At 45.9% G+C, this 15471-nt stretch overlaps 1 pseudogene; it reads right to left on the reverse strand.

Moving 5' to 3' along the window:
• Window positions 1-5959: 5959 nt before the first annotated feature.
• LOC126108997 (5S ribosomal RNA) lies at window positions 5960-6077 on the reverse strand (annotated as a pseudogene).
• Between the last annotated feature and the right edge of the window lie 9394 nt (window positions 6078-15471).

Here is a 15471-nt window from a genome sequence, read left to right on the forward strand (position 1 = left end):
GTACTGAAGATAAACACTTTTCAGAGGAGTTCTAGAACCTATTCCTGCCCGTATATGTGAGCGGTATTTCGTTATGAACCTTTACGCTGTTTACAAGAATATATATAATTTGGTCTTTGGTTGGAATTATAGTTGGCTCCTTTCTGTATGACGGACAGAAGATGGTTAGCACCAGGCGCGTCTGTACGGAGGTGTCCGTGGACTGTTGCGTCGGCTATGGGCCGCTTACTGTGACGTCACTAACACTGCTGGGTGGCCTTGTTATACCGCGGGTGTCGCTTGGACTCGACTAATGTCTGAACTAGTGCTGGACGGAATTGACATCATATATGTGGCAGAGCTGTCGATAAATCCGTAAGAGTACGAGGGGGTGGAGATCTCTTCTGAACAACACATTGCAAGGCATCTTAGATATTCTCAGTAATGTTCATGTGTCAGGAGTTCGGTGGCCAGCGGAAGTGTTTAAATTCAGAATAGTGTTCCTGGAGCCACTCTGTAGCAATTCTGGACGTGTGGGGTGTCGCATTGTCCCGCTGGAATTGCCCAAGTCCGTCGGAATGCACAATGGCCATGAATGGATCACAGTGATCAGACAGGATGCTTACGTTCGTGTCACCTGTCACAATCGTATCTAGACGTATCAGCGGTCCCATATCATTCCAACTGCACACGCCCCACACCATTACAGAGCCTCCACCAGCTTGAACAGTCTCGTACTGACATGCAGGGTCCATGTATTCATGGGTTTGTCTCCCTATCCGTACTTGTCCATCCCCTTCATACAATTTGAAACGAGACTCATCCGACCAGGCAACATGTTTCCAGTCATCAACAGTCCCATTTCGGTGTTGACGGACCAGGCGAGGTGTAAAGCTATGCGTCGTGCAGTCATCAAAGGGACACGAGTGTGCCACTATCGATGATGTTTCGTTGAATGGTTCGCACGCTGACACTTGTTGATGGCGCAGAATTGAAATCTGCAGCAATTTGCGGAAGGGGTGCACTTCTGTCACGTTCAACGATTCTCTTCAGTCGCCCTTTATCCCGTTGTTGCAAGATCTTCTTCCGGCCGCAGCGGAGATTTGATGTTTTACCGGATTTCTGATACTGACGGTATGTATACTCGTGAAATGGACGCACGGGAAAATCGCCCGCTTCATAGTTACTTCGGCAATGCTGTGTCCCATCGCTCGTGCGCCGACTATAACACCACGTTCAGACACACTAACATCTTGATAACCTGCCATCGCAGCAGCAGTATCCCATCTAACAACTGCGCCAGATACTTGTAGTCTTATTTAGGCGTTGCCGACCGTAGCGCCGTATTCTGCCCGTTTACATACACTCCTGGAAATTGAAATAAGAACACCGTGAATTCATTGTCCCAGGAAGGGGAAACTTTATTGACACATTCCTGGGGTCAGATACATCACATGATTACACTGACAGAACCACAGGCACATAGACACAGGCAACAGAGCATGCACAATGTCGGCACTAGTACAGTGTATATCCACCTTTCGCAGCAATGCAGGCTGCTATTCTCCCATGGAGACGATCGTAGAGATGCTGGATGTAGTCCTGTGGAACGGCTTGCCATGCCATTTCCACCTGGCGCCTCAGTTGGACCAGCGTTCGTGCTGGACGTGCAGACCGCGTGAGACGACGCTTCATCCAGTCCCAAACATGCTCAATGGGGGACAGATCCGGAGATCTTGCTGGCCAGGGTAGTTGACTTACACCTTCTAGAGCACGTTGGGTGGCACGGGATACATGCGGACGTGCATTGTCCTGTTGGAACAGCAAGTTCCCTTGCCGGTCTAGGAATGGTAGAACGATGGGTTCGATGACGGTTTGGATGTACCGTGCACTATTCAGTGTCCCCTCGACGATCACCAGTGGTGTACGGCCAGTGTAGGAGATCGCTCCCCACACCATGATGCCGGGTGTTGGCCCTGTGTGCCTCGGTCGTATGCAGTCCTGATTGTGGCGCTCACCTGCACGGCGCCAAACACGCATACGACCATCATTGGCACCAAGGCAGAAGCGACTCTCATCGCTGAAGACGACACGTCTCCATTCGTCCCTCCATTCACGCCTGTCGCGACACCACTGGAGGCGGGCTGCACGATGTTGGGGCGTGAGCGGAAGACGGCCTAACGGTGTGCGGGACCGTAGCCCAGCTTCATGGAGACGGTTGCGAATGGTCCTCGCCGATACCCCAGGATCAACAGTGTCCCTAATTTGCTGGGAAGTGGCGGTGCGGTCCCCTACGGCACTGCGTAGGATCCTACGGTCTTGGCGTGCATCCGTGCGTCGCTGCGGTCCGGTCCCAGGTCGACGGGCACGTGCACCTTCCGCCGACCACTGGCGAAAACATCGATGTACTGTGGAGACCTCACGCCCCACGTGTTGAGCAATTCGGCGGTACGTCCACCCGACCTCCCGCATGCCCACTATACGCCCTCGCTCAAAGTCCGTCAACTGCACATACGGTTCACGTCCACGCTGTCGCGGCATGCTACCAGTGTTAAAGACTGCGATGGAGCTCCGTATGCCACGGCAAACTGGCTGACACTGACGGCGGCGGTGCACAAATGCTGCGCAGCTAGCGCCATTCTACGGCCAACACCGCGGTTCCTGGTGTGTCCGCTGTGCCGTGCGTGTGATCATTGCTTGTACAGCCCTCTCGCAGTGTCCGGAGCAAGTATGGTGGGTCTGACACACCGGTGTCAATGTGTTCTTTTTTCCATTTCCAGGAGTGTATCTCTATATTATTAATACGCATGCCTATACCAGTTTATTTTGTGCTTATAAGGTTTCCATAGTAAAGTTCCAGTTTCAAAACGCTGTAGTAAGAGAACTATCCGTCAGAATAACATTAAATTTGAACAGTATTAGTTCAAGACTCAGTATAAAAGGTAATGGAAGAAACAGCAAATTTAATGAAAATGTTACGAATAGATACAGCTGTAAGCGCCTTAACGTAAGTCATGTCGCTTATGACAGGTGAATCGCAATACGGCGGCTTGCACCTTACACCATGTGTAATGTTCCAGGTGTGGGAGTTCACAGATGGGCAGCACGTTTTGTAGGGGAGAGAGTCACTGAAATGGTACAGGATTTGAACTGGACATCATTTAAACAAAGGCGTTTTTCACTGCAGTGCTATATTCTCACGAAATTCCAAACACCAACTTTCTCCTCTAAATACGAAAATATTTTGTTGACACCAACCTACATAGGGAGAAATGGTCACCATGATAAAATAAGGGAAATTGTTCATTCCGTGTGCTGTATGAGATTGGAATAATAGAGAATAGTGAAAGTGGTTAGACTAATCATCTGCCAGGCATTTAAATGTGATTTGCAGAGTATCCATGTAGATGTAGGGCTCTACAATCATTTATTTGGCCCTGATGTACAGGCTGCCATGCGAGGCTTGCTCACAAACTACGCCAATACTACTGCAACACAACAGAGCTGTCGTGCAGTGGAGACTGCAATTTGGGGCCCAGAAAAATTTTTATTGCTCCTGACATTTAGGCTGTCCTCCAAAACAGGTTAATTTGAGAGCCTGTCCATCAGAAACTGGAATAAAAACACTTTTTCCCATTTCACCACTCCTACAGGAGCAAGGATACTTATCAGACCTTTCCTAGTACCTTACTCCTGCTTTTCTTAGAATTTCCGACATCTTGCATTCCTGAACACTTTTTTTGTTTTACGTCGACAAATCCTATGAACGTGTCTCGTGTTGTTACCCCTCAGATTTTTTCAAGCTTCCCCGCCACTCCCCGACAGCTCCCCTACCACCATAGGGATCTGTAACTACGGCACTAGATGCTTATATGTAATTGGATATGCGGTTTGATGTTCGCCTCTCTTGGAGTGAAATCACTGTTTGATGTGATGCACGCGGTCCACGCAAACCCTAGTGCTCGACAGACACTGTGTATCGTTTGTGTGGCGGTAAAGGCGCGCCATCAGGTGGAACGCGCAAGAGGGGAGAGAGAAAAGCCACACAGAGAGGCACAGAAACAAAACGCGCGCTTCCAGCCGGAGCGAAAGCGCAATTATCCGATAAACACCGCGCCTCGCTAATTACTTTGCTCTGGCCTTCTCCGGCTACCAAAATACCACTCTTGTCGTCAAAAGAGCCCTTTTGCAGTACCCTCGTCTTTGTAAAAACTTCTCCTCGTCCCCAAACATGCCACGGGGCGTCGGCCTCGTTACTCAGAATGCGCCCTGTAGGTGGCAGGGCTGTCGTATTCTCCCCCCCCCCCCACCTCCCTTATCCCCTACATTGGGACAAACCATTCCTAGAAGCCGTGCTCCACCAACACCACCCCCCCCTCCCCTCCTTTCAGACAAGTTAATAAAACGCGCTTACTTCCCATTTCACCCCCCCCCCACCCCCCCTCCTGTCATTTGCAATAGCCGTCGGCTTTAGCGGAAAGTGCTACAGTCCACCCTCCAAAATATCCCTTAATTAAATTTAATTCTCCCGCTCTCTGCTCGTTTTTTTTCCTTTCGTTTACAAAAAGATTAGCTGCAGGCGTAATTATTATTACTCAGTCGCCATCCGCAAAAAGAGGCTTTCGTTTTGAAAACTTCACTCGGCCACTCTGCTACTTAAAAAAATGCTCTTGAAAGTTTAGGGCAGAAAGCGGGTTTTATTTGATAAATTAGCTGATAATAAGCCCATACCACTTATTAACTAAGTTGAATTAAATTAGCTACCTACGTTGCCAGATTTTTAATACTTTACTCGTCTTAAGCTTCTTTCCCCCTTCATTCTGACTGATTTGATACGGCTCGCCATGAATTACTGGCCTGTGGCAACCTCTTCATCTCAGATAGCACAAGATATTAAATCGACCTTCCCTCCAGACGGTCGTAATAAAATGTATATTTTATACAGTGTAATATACAAATAGTCCGCCCTCGTGGGCTCGCGGTAGCGTTCTCGCTTCCGAGCACTGGGTCCCGGGTTCGATTCCCGGCGTGGTCAGGGATTTTTCTTGCCTCGAGATGGCTGGGTGTTGTTGTGTCGTCTTCATCATCATCATTCATCCCCATTACGGTCGGAGGAAGGCAACGGCAAACCACCTCCATTAGGACCTTGCCTAGTAAGGCGGTGAGGGTGTCCCGCATCGTTCCCTACGCTCTGTAAAGAAGCATGGGACTTCATTTCCATTTTTCCAATATACAAATAAACAAAACAGGCTAGGGCCGCAGTCGCATACCTCTGCACACCTATTTGAACTAAATAAATTATTCGTGCGTATTCAAATATTTTTTCAATAGTTGCTTTCATACGTTTTCCTGAAAAATTTAGCACCAGTGAGGAGTAAAAGATGCAAATAAAAGCAAAGTAAGGTTCCCTCCCTTTCTACAGGCAATAATGGAACGTTTCCAAGTGGAAAGAGGTAAGCTTGTGTGAGTGAATTCCCATCTAGTTTCCTTATATAATTGTATATGAAACGTAAATAATGTTATTGGAAACATTATGGTATGGGGTTGCCTTACGAAAAATCGTCAAAGCTTAGGGTTTTTGCGGTTTTATTTCTACGCCTTTTGTGGCAAAGCTGCGTAGCCATCCAGTTTGGAAACTGCAAATATCTCACAGCGTTACGACACTAATTCAAAGTATCGTGAGTGCGATTAATGATAATATCGATAAAAAAATTTTATTTGAGATTTCTACTGTTGAAACGGTATTTTCATATGCTACTGATTTTCTGTTTGCTGCTACTCTTCCCGAACAGGCGATGAAGGCGCAACGGTACCGACCGGCCGCCGTGTCGTCCTCAGGCTACAGGCGTCACTGGATATGGAGGGGCACGTGGTCAGCACACCGCTCTCCCGGCCATATTTCAGTTTACGAGACCGGAGCCGCTACTCCTCAATCAAGTAGCTCCTCAGTTTGCCTCACAGGGGCTGAGTGCACCCCGCTTGCCAACAGCGCTCGGCAGACCGGACGGTCACCCATCCAAGTGCTAGCCCAGCCCGACAGCGCTTAACTTCGGTGATCTGTCGGGAACCGGTGTTACCACTGCGGCAAGAACGTTGGCCCATTTGCTGTTAAATCGGCGCGAAAGCAACAAAAGTTAACCTTTAATTCTGAATGCTATTCTTGTAGCGGGAGATTTGAGAATCCGTTGCCACGAAACAAAATTCTTAATTTCGCAACATAGAGCACGTTCAAAGTAGAGGTGAATAAAGATAAACAAGCAGTGCAGAAAGCGGTCGCCTACTTGTGATTAGCCACGGAAAAAAAAATTGCGGGTAAATACACATTGGACGAGACACTGGAATCACAAGTCCACATGGCGCAGCCAACACATCTCGACTTCGAAATAGTAGGTCGAATTCTCCTTGCCACAAACGTTTCATGGCGTAGCTGAAACTGTTTGCATTAAACTTTGTTCAAGTAATACTACAGAGATACACATTATATTTGATAGCTATTTGACGTCTTCAGTCAAGGATCCTCAAAAACGAATTCGACAATGGTTTTGTATTCCATATAAAAGTACAGCAGCTTTACAACCTTGACTTACAGATTTTTTGAGGAGCCTTAAGAATTGTTAATTTAAAGAGTCTTTGGCACAGATCTCAGCCGATTATTTGGAGAATTACCTTATGGTATTTTACAAACGAATAAATTCTTCATAACTGTCGGGAGTCAGTGCTACACTTACCAAATAAAGGAAAAAATGCAAAAAACTGGAAATAATGATTATAAACGTCACCATGAAGAAGCGGACACACGATTCATGTGTCGTGTCAGAAAAGTGCGTCAAGCTTCAAACATTTTAGTAAAAGCCTTCGGCGGCCGCGGTGGCCGAGCGGTTTTAGCCGTTTCAATCTGAAACCGCGCGACTGCTACGGTCGCAGGCTCGAATCCTGCCTAGGGCATGGATGTGTGTGATGTCCTTAGGTTAGTTAGTTTTAAGTAGTTCTAAGTTCTAGGGGACTGATGACCTCAGATGTTAAGTCCCATAGTGCTCAGAGCCATTTGAATCATTTAAACCAGTAAAAGCCTTTCAGACTGATGTTTTAATAGTTTTTCTGGCCAATAGCATCATTTTTCTGAACCTCAAATTTCGTTGGAGGTTCAGCAGTTAACACAAAAAATAATGAAGACGTTAACTGCATAGACCTTGAATGGTCTCTGTTGGATTCCTTTCATGTTAATTTCTTAAATCTGTTGTCATTTACGGCATAAATTCCTCGTCTAAATTTACTGTGGCGTTTCTGACTATCTGGGAGGAGACTGAGTAGTGGAACGTGTTACTTTTACACATAAACAAGAATGATCTGTCACACTACTACACTTTAAAACACAGTTTATATGTAATTCATGTCACACAGTCTCATACGGAACCTACATCCGCTTTCGTTTACATACTGTATATGATAAGATACTGTCATCCCCCTTCCCTTCTGTGTGAGAGCATGAATGAGCAAATGTATTTCTAGTTGCATGCTTGAGGGTAGTAGACAAGGCTGTCTGCTAGAGAACAGTAGGACCAACGTCGGAACAGGTAGCTACGCTTTCTAAAAGCAGAGAGGTTTCTATTCTTAGTATGGTCCTGTCCGTCCCTTGTCATGTTGGTATAGGAAGCTGCCCCTCTGGCCACCTCCGTTTGTATTTGTGAGCCACCCTCAGGAAGGGATCACGGCAGTCTGTCCGTGGCAAGCATCTGAAGTGGTATGATCTCCGGCTAAGCGCGTCTCTGCTAAGTCCGTAGGACAATGGATTTCTTAAGTTCAGCCTAACTGAAAATTTAATCACCTTTATTTCACGTTTAGCTCTAAAATATCTAATGTTATCTTAATTTGCAACGCAGTGTGATTCGAGTGTACAGTTCAGAATATATTCCAGTAGTTGCTTTGTCACTACTTTGTGAGTAAAGTGGAACCACGTGTTGATCAGTAACTCTAACTAGCATCATAAATCTTCAATGCGAATGTGCGTGAGATTATAACGTCTCGTCTTGACAATATTTTTCAATATAGCAACTTTTCTTTATGTTCAACCCACGTGGGGTGTACTTTGTGAGACCAGTACCACGTGCTTATACAATTGTTTGACCCATCAGGTTAATAGTAAGACGATAGTAACCAGTTCGAGGTTTTTCTTTTGTAAATTACTTTTCGATCTAATTTATTTTAATTATCGAAATTTATTGTGGAGTTACACTCTTTGTGTAAACCAAGTTGACCACGTGAAGCATGTCGTGTATTCATCAAAGTAGCCCTCAGCTACTCTTTTCGGGAAGATTTCACAGGGAGTTAGTATGTATTTAGTATACCAGTGTGTGGTAATTACATGACTCACAGGATTGCGTTACGAACGTAACTTCTTTGGGTGAAAATTGAATCGGTTGGTTGTGGTTAATTTCCTCTTGCATATGTTTCAACGTTCTTTGTGTGTTATTTTATGAATGCAGTGTTGTATGCAGTCTCCCAATCTTGGCTCCATATTTGATGTGTTCCGTAAGATTACAAACTCACATTTTCAGAGTCCTAAATAAGGCACCAGTTTAGTATGAATCAAGTTTAATATGCTGAAATTTCAATGATCAATGTTAAAATAAATTTCGAAATATAAACTGATTTATTTTTTGTTATTTAAATTCTCTTATATATATATATATCACCGGTTGTCGTATGACGATTAAAAGATTATAATTAATGTTAGTCTGGTTGGGAATTTGGTAAACTAGACTGGATACCTCGTGAAACAGTTGCTCAGTAATGCAAGGTTACCTTCCCCAGACAGCTCACAGCTTATAACCCACTTTTATGGTCTTGTCTAGCAGCACCGCTTTCATAACAAATTAAAGCAACAACGTTACAACCTTAATGGCATAAAATTAACATCAAAGCAGGGGTACTCATTATGTCGAGGTCTACCAAATTTTCACGCACTCACAGGCTAAAATTACGCCGCTGCTTTCTACACTGACAGAAAAAAATCGCAACAGCAAAAAGGAGTAGTGCGATATAAGTGTTCTTAGGCTAGTTTCTACAAGTGAAAGATGATATCAGACACTGGACTCGCATTCGGGAGGACGACGGTTCAATCCCGCGTCCGGCCATCCTGATTTAGGTTTTCCTTGATTTCCCTAAAATCACTCCAGGCAAATGCCGGGATGGTTCCTCTGAAAGGGCACGGCCGACTTCCTTCCCCGTCCTTCCCTAATCCGATGAGACCGATGACCACGCTGTCTGGTCTCCTTCCCCAAAACAACCAACCAAACAAAGATGATATCTATCCACATTTCGCCCCAGTCGCATAAGAGTGAGACTGAAAATCAGGTTTTTCTTCAAATACACACTGTTAGCTTCGTGAGTGTGAGGCACATTTGAGATTGGACGTAGTCAGTTGGTGTTAATCGAGAATGCCTTTAAGGCAACGAAGATTTTATTATCGACGCACCAATGAGTTTAAACAAGGTCGTTTCATGGGGGCCACGAGAAGTTGGGTGTTCGTCCTGCGATACTGCAGAAAAATCTGCAGCAGTCGGTCACTTACACGAGAGCTTCGAGCCAGACACTCCGTAGCGTACATTCCACCGACCCCGGACCACCGTCATTTGCGACTTCATTGGTGTTAAGCGACAGCTCATGTGAGGGCATGTTGGAGAGCTGTTGTGTTCTCTGACGAAAGCTGGTTCTGCCTCGGTGCCAGTGATGGCCGTGTGTTGAGACGTCCCCTTATAACAATTGTACACGACTGTGCTTAACCTGACACACAATATTATTTAGCGCAACGCAATCTGACTTTCAAAAATCCCTACAAAAGAATGGCCCTGACTAACATTAAACTATACCATTCACAAATAACTTACCTCACAAAAGTCTTCATTACTCGAACTACTGCAATACAGCGAGCGCCACTATTGCCAGCTAAATAAAAGATTCAAACTACAGAAGGCACTAACAACTGATAGGGATAGTTAGCAAATGAAAGATATTAAAAGAGAACAAACAATGTATTTACCTTAATAGTCATAATATATATATAGCAGTTCATGACAAATTACAAAACTCCGCCATCTCTCTCCTCACATCCACCACTGCTGGCGGCTCACCTCCAACTGTGCAACGCTACGCGCTGTTCACATCCAGCTGCCGCTGCCCAACACTACAATGGCAGACAACAATGCAAACTAGCCACAGGATGCACACAGCACAGCCAGTGATCTTCATACAGAGCGCTACGTAACGTTGCCAATAAGAAAACATAAACAGCCTACTTACATAAAGAAAACATAAACAGCCTACTTACAGTGTTGCCTCTCTGCGCGCTGGACAAACTGGACCGTTATCTGAAACTACACTACTGGCCATTAAAATTGCTACACCACGAAGATGACGTGCTGCAGACACGAAATTTAATCGACAGGAAGAGGAGGCTGTGATATGTAAATGATTAGCTTCTCAGAGCATTCACACTAGGTTCACGCCGGTGGCGACACCTACAACGTGCTGACATGAGGAAAGTTTCCAACCCATTTTCTCATACACAAACAGCAGTAGACCGGCGCTGCCTGGTGAAACGTTGTTGTGATGCCTCGTGTAAGGAGGAGAAATGCGTACCGTCACGTTTCCGGCTTTGATAGAGGTCGGATTGTAGCCTATCCCGACATTGCTTATCGCGTTGGTCGAGATCCAACGACTGTTAGCAGAATTTGGAATCGGTGGGTTCGGGAGGATAATACGGAACGCCGTGCTGGATCCCAACGGCCTCGTATCACTAGCAGTCGAGATGACAGGCATCTTATCCTCACGGCTGTAACGGATCGTGCAGCCACGCCTCGATCCCTGAGTCAACAGATGGGGACTTTTCCAAGACAACAACCATCTGCACGAACATTTCGACGACGTTTGCAGCAGTATGGACTACCAGCTCGGTGACCGTGGGTGCAAAAAATGGTTCAAATGGCTCTGAGCACTATGGGACTTAACATCTGTGGTCATCAGTCCCCTAGAAGTTAAAACTACTTAAACCTAACTAACCTAAGGACATCACACACATCCATGCCCAAGGAAGGATTCGAACCTGCGGCCGTAGCGGTGACGCGGTTCCAGACTGAAACGCCTAGAAGCGCACGGCCACACCGGGCGGCTGAGACAGTGGCTGCGGTTACCCTTGATGCTGCATCACAGACAGGAGCGCCTGCGATGGCGTACTCGACGACGAACCTGGGTGCACGAATGGCAAGACGTCATTTTTTCGGACGAATCCGGGTTCTGTTTACAGCTTCACGATGGTCGCATCCGTGTTTGGCGACATCGCGGTGAACGCACATTGGAAGCGTGTATTCGTCATCGCCATACTGGCGTATCACCCGGCGTGATGGTATGGGGAGCCATTGGTTACACGTCTCCGTCACCTGTGGTTCGCATTGGCGGCACTTTGAACAGTGGACGTTACATTTCAGATGTGTTACGACCCATGGCTCTATCCTTCATTCGATCCCTGCGAAACGCTACATTTCAGCAGGATAATGCACGACCGCGTGTTACAGGTCCTGTAGGGGCCTCCCTGGATACAGAAAATGTTCGACTGCTGCCCTGGCCAGCACATTCTCACCAATTGAAAACGTCTGGTCAATGGTGGCCGAGCAACTGGCTCGTCACAATACGCCAGTCACTACTGTGGTATCGTGTTGAAGCTGCATGGGCAGCTGTACCTGTACACGCCATCCAAGCTCTGTTTGACTCAATGCCCAGGCGTATCGAGGCCGTTATTACGGCCAGAGGTGGTTGTTCTGGGTACTGATTTCTCAGGATCTATGCACCCAAATTACGTGAAAATGTAATCACATGTCAGTTCTAGTATAATGTAACTGTCCAATGAATACCCGTTTATCATGTGCATATCTTGATGATGTATCAATATTAGTGGCCAGTAGTGTATATGCACAGGTACAGACGCGGCGGTATCGCAAACACAACGTATAAAAGGGCAGTTCCCTGGCGGAGCTGTCATTTGTACTGGGGTGATTCATGTGAAAGGATTTCCGACGTGATTATCGCAGCACGGCGGCAATTAGCAGGTTCTGAACGCGGAATGGTACTTGGAACTGCACGCATGGGACGTTACATTTCGGAAATCGGATCGGAATTCAGTATTCCGAGCTTCACACCGTCAAGGGTGTGCCGAGAATACCAAATTTCGGGCAATACCTCTCACCACGGACAACGCAGCTGCCGACGGTCTTCACTTGACGACCGAGAGTTGTCAGTGGTAACAGAGAAGCAACACCGCTTGTAATAACCGCAGAAATGATAGAAATGATGGGGGGGGGGGGGGAGGGCGTACGACGAACGTACCTGTTAGGACAGGGCGGCGAAATTTGACGTTCACGGGCTATGGCAGCAGGCGACCAACACGAATGTCTTTCCTAATTGCATAGCAGCGCCTGCAGCGACTCTTCAGGGCTGGTAAGCATATCGGTTGGACCCTAGACGACAGCAAATCCGTGGCCTTTCAGTTCGTATGAGCTGATAATAGGGTTGGAGTGTGGCGCAGACTCAACGAAAGTATCGGGAATTTTTTTTTTTTGGGTCATCCGTCTACTGACTGGTTTGATGCGGCCCGCCACGAATTCCTTCCCTGTGCTAACCTCTTCATCTCAGAGTAGCACTTGCAACCTACGTCCTCAATTGTTTTCTTGACGTATTCCAGTCTCTGTCTTCCTCTACAGTTTTTGCTCCCTCTAGTACCATGGAAGTCATTCCCTCACGTCTTTGCAGATGTCCATCATCCTGTCCCTTCTCCTTATCAGTGTTTTCCACATATTCCTTTCCTCTACGATTTTGCGTAGAACCTCCTCATTCCTTACCCTATCAGTCCACCTAATTTTCAACATTCGTCTATAGCACCACATCTGAAATGCTTCGATTCTCTTCTGTTCCGGTTTCCCCACAGTCCGTGTTTCACTACCATACAATGCTGTACTCCAGACGTACATCCTCTGAAATTTCTTCCTCAACTTAAGGCCGGTATTTGATATTAGTAGACTTCTCTTGCCCAGAAATGCCTTTTTTGCCATAGCGAGTCTGCTTTTGATGTCCTCCTAGCTCCGTCCGTCATTGGTTATTTTACTGCCTAGGTAGCAGAATTCCTTAACTTCATTGACTTCGTGACCATCAATCCTGATGTTAAGTTTCTCGTTGTTCTCATTTCCACTACTTCTCATTACCTTCGTCTTTCTCCGATTTACTCTCAAACCGTACTGTGTACTCATTAGACTGTTCATTACGTTCAGCAGATCATTTAATTCTTCTTCACTTTCACTCAGGATAGCAATGTCATCAGCGTATCGTATCGTTGATATCCTTTCACCGTGTATTTTAATTCCACTCCTGAACCTTTCTTTTATTTCCATCATTGCCTCCTCGATGTACAGATTGAAGAGTAGGGGCGAAAGGCTACAGCCTTGTCTTACACCCTTCTTAATCCGAGCACTTCGTTCTTGATCGTCCACTCTTCTTATTCCCTCTTGGTTGTTGTACATATTGTATATGACCCGTCTCTCCCTATGGCTTACCCCTACTTTTTTCAGAATCTCGAACAGCTTGCACCATATTTTTCCAGGTCGACAAACCCTATGAAAGTGTCTTGATTTTTCTTTAGCCTTGCTTCCATTATTAGCCGTAACGTCAGAATTGCCTCTCTCGTCCCTTTACTTTTCCTAAAGCCAAACTGATCGTCTCCTAGCGCATTCTCAATTTTCTTTTCCATTCTTCTGTATATTATTCTTGTAAGCAGCTTCGATGCATGAGCTGTTAAGCTGATTGTGCGATAATTCTCGCACTTGTCAGCTCTTGCCGTCTTCGGAATTGTGTGGATGATGCTTTTCCGAAAGTCAGACGTTATGTCGCCAGACTCATATATTCTACACACCAACGTGAATAGTCGTTTTGTTGTCACTTCCCCAAATGAATTTAGAAATTCTGATGGAATGTTATCTATTGGGGATAGGCCGATTAAAACTGTCTGCCCGACCGAGACTCGAACTCGGGACCTTTGCCTTTCGCGGGCAAGTGTTCTACCATCTGAGCTACCCGAGCACGACTCACGGCCGGTACTCACAGCTTTACTTCTGCCAGTATCTCGTCTCCTACCTTCCAAACTTTACAGAAGCTCTCCTGCGAACCTTGCAGAACTAGCACTCCTGAAAGAAAGGATATTGCGGAGACATGGCTTAGCCACAGCCTGGGCGATGTTTGCAGAATGAGATTTTCACTCTGCATCGGTGTTTGCGCTGATATGAAACTTCCTAGCAGATTAAAACCGTGTGCCGGACCGAGACTCGAACTCGGGACCTTTTCCTTTCGCGGAAAAGTGCTCTACCAACTGAGCCCGCGAAAGGCAAAGGTCCCGAGTCTCGGTCAGGCACACAGTTTTAATCTGGCAGGAAGTTTCAGGACAAAATGAAGTTATAGCGTGACGCTAACTGGTCAGCAAGACAATATATACATATTGTTCGTCCTGACCACTATCGAGTAAAAGCTTCGTTGTCCTCGCAAATTGTCGTTCCCCAAGCGACATGTTAGAGCATCTTCACGGTAGAGTAACCCACTGAATATGGATCGGAGAACAAGATGAATAAAAAGGAGGTATGTATCGACGGTATAAGTAGCGGTAACGAAGAGTGGACGAGAGAGACCGAGAGAGAGAGAGAGGGGCAGAAAAAATGAGTGGACGCAAACCGCTCCAGTGTACTTGCTCGAAAGGTAAATAACAAGACGCCTCTAATTACAAGTCCCGGAAAAGCATTTTTATCTGAAAAGAACTGCTTTGTCTAACAACGCTGTGTACCCTGGTGGGTAAAAATATTTTTTCCAGTAATTTATTTTTCGAGTCAGCAGGTTTCCTTTTAAAAACTTTTTTACGGCGTCCGTTAAATAAAAATCCGTTTGATGTTGAAATGAACTTTTTTTATGGAAGATAAACACAGGCTGTTACCGAATGCTGAGCCTGTTACGTTATCGCGAATGCACTGGTACCCAAATGGAGTATGATACCACAATCTTGCCGCGAAAATGGGCACATGTCCAGCTGCCGATTCCAACACACCATCCCAATCGGTATGCGACAACATGGAAAAAAGTAAGTGCATTTTATGTATAGGTAGTCATAATTCTTGCGCTACTTAACTGTCATTGGGAGGACATAATTACAAACAACATATGCTGTACTTCTCTTTCTCTCTTCCTTATTGCTCGTTGTCTAAGATCAAATTTTTATGTCATCAATGAATCACATATCTTCGTCTTGTTGTCATTTATTAATATCGAAAGTACTTTTCACGATCACATTCCACGGAAAAGCGAGACAAACGAGAAACATTTTCAGACGAGTGGCGCAGTATCCTTCAAATAGTAAGTTGATTGCAGATCGACTGGAATAGTGTCCTCACAGGACAGAAGCTAAACACA

This window comes from Schistocerca cancellata, chromosome 11 (assembly GCF_023864275.1).
Source record: "Schistocerca cancellata isolate TAMUIC-IGC-003103 chromosome 11, iqSchCanc2.1, whole genome shotgun sequence".
Classification (NCBI taxonomy): Eukaryota; Metazoa; Arthropoda; class Insecta; order Orthoptera; family Acrididae; genus Schistocerca; species Schistocerca cancellata.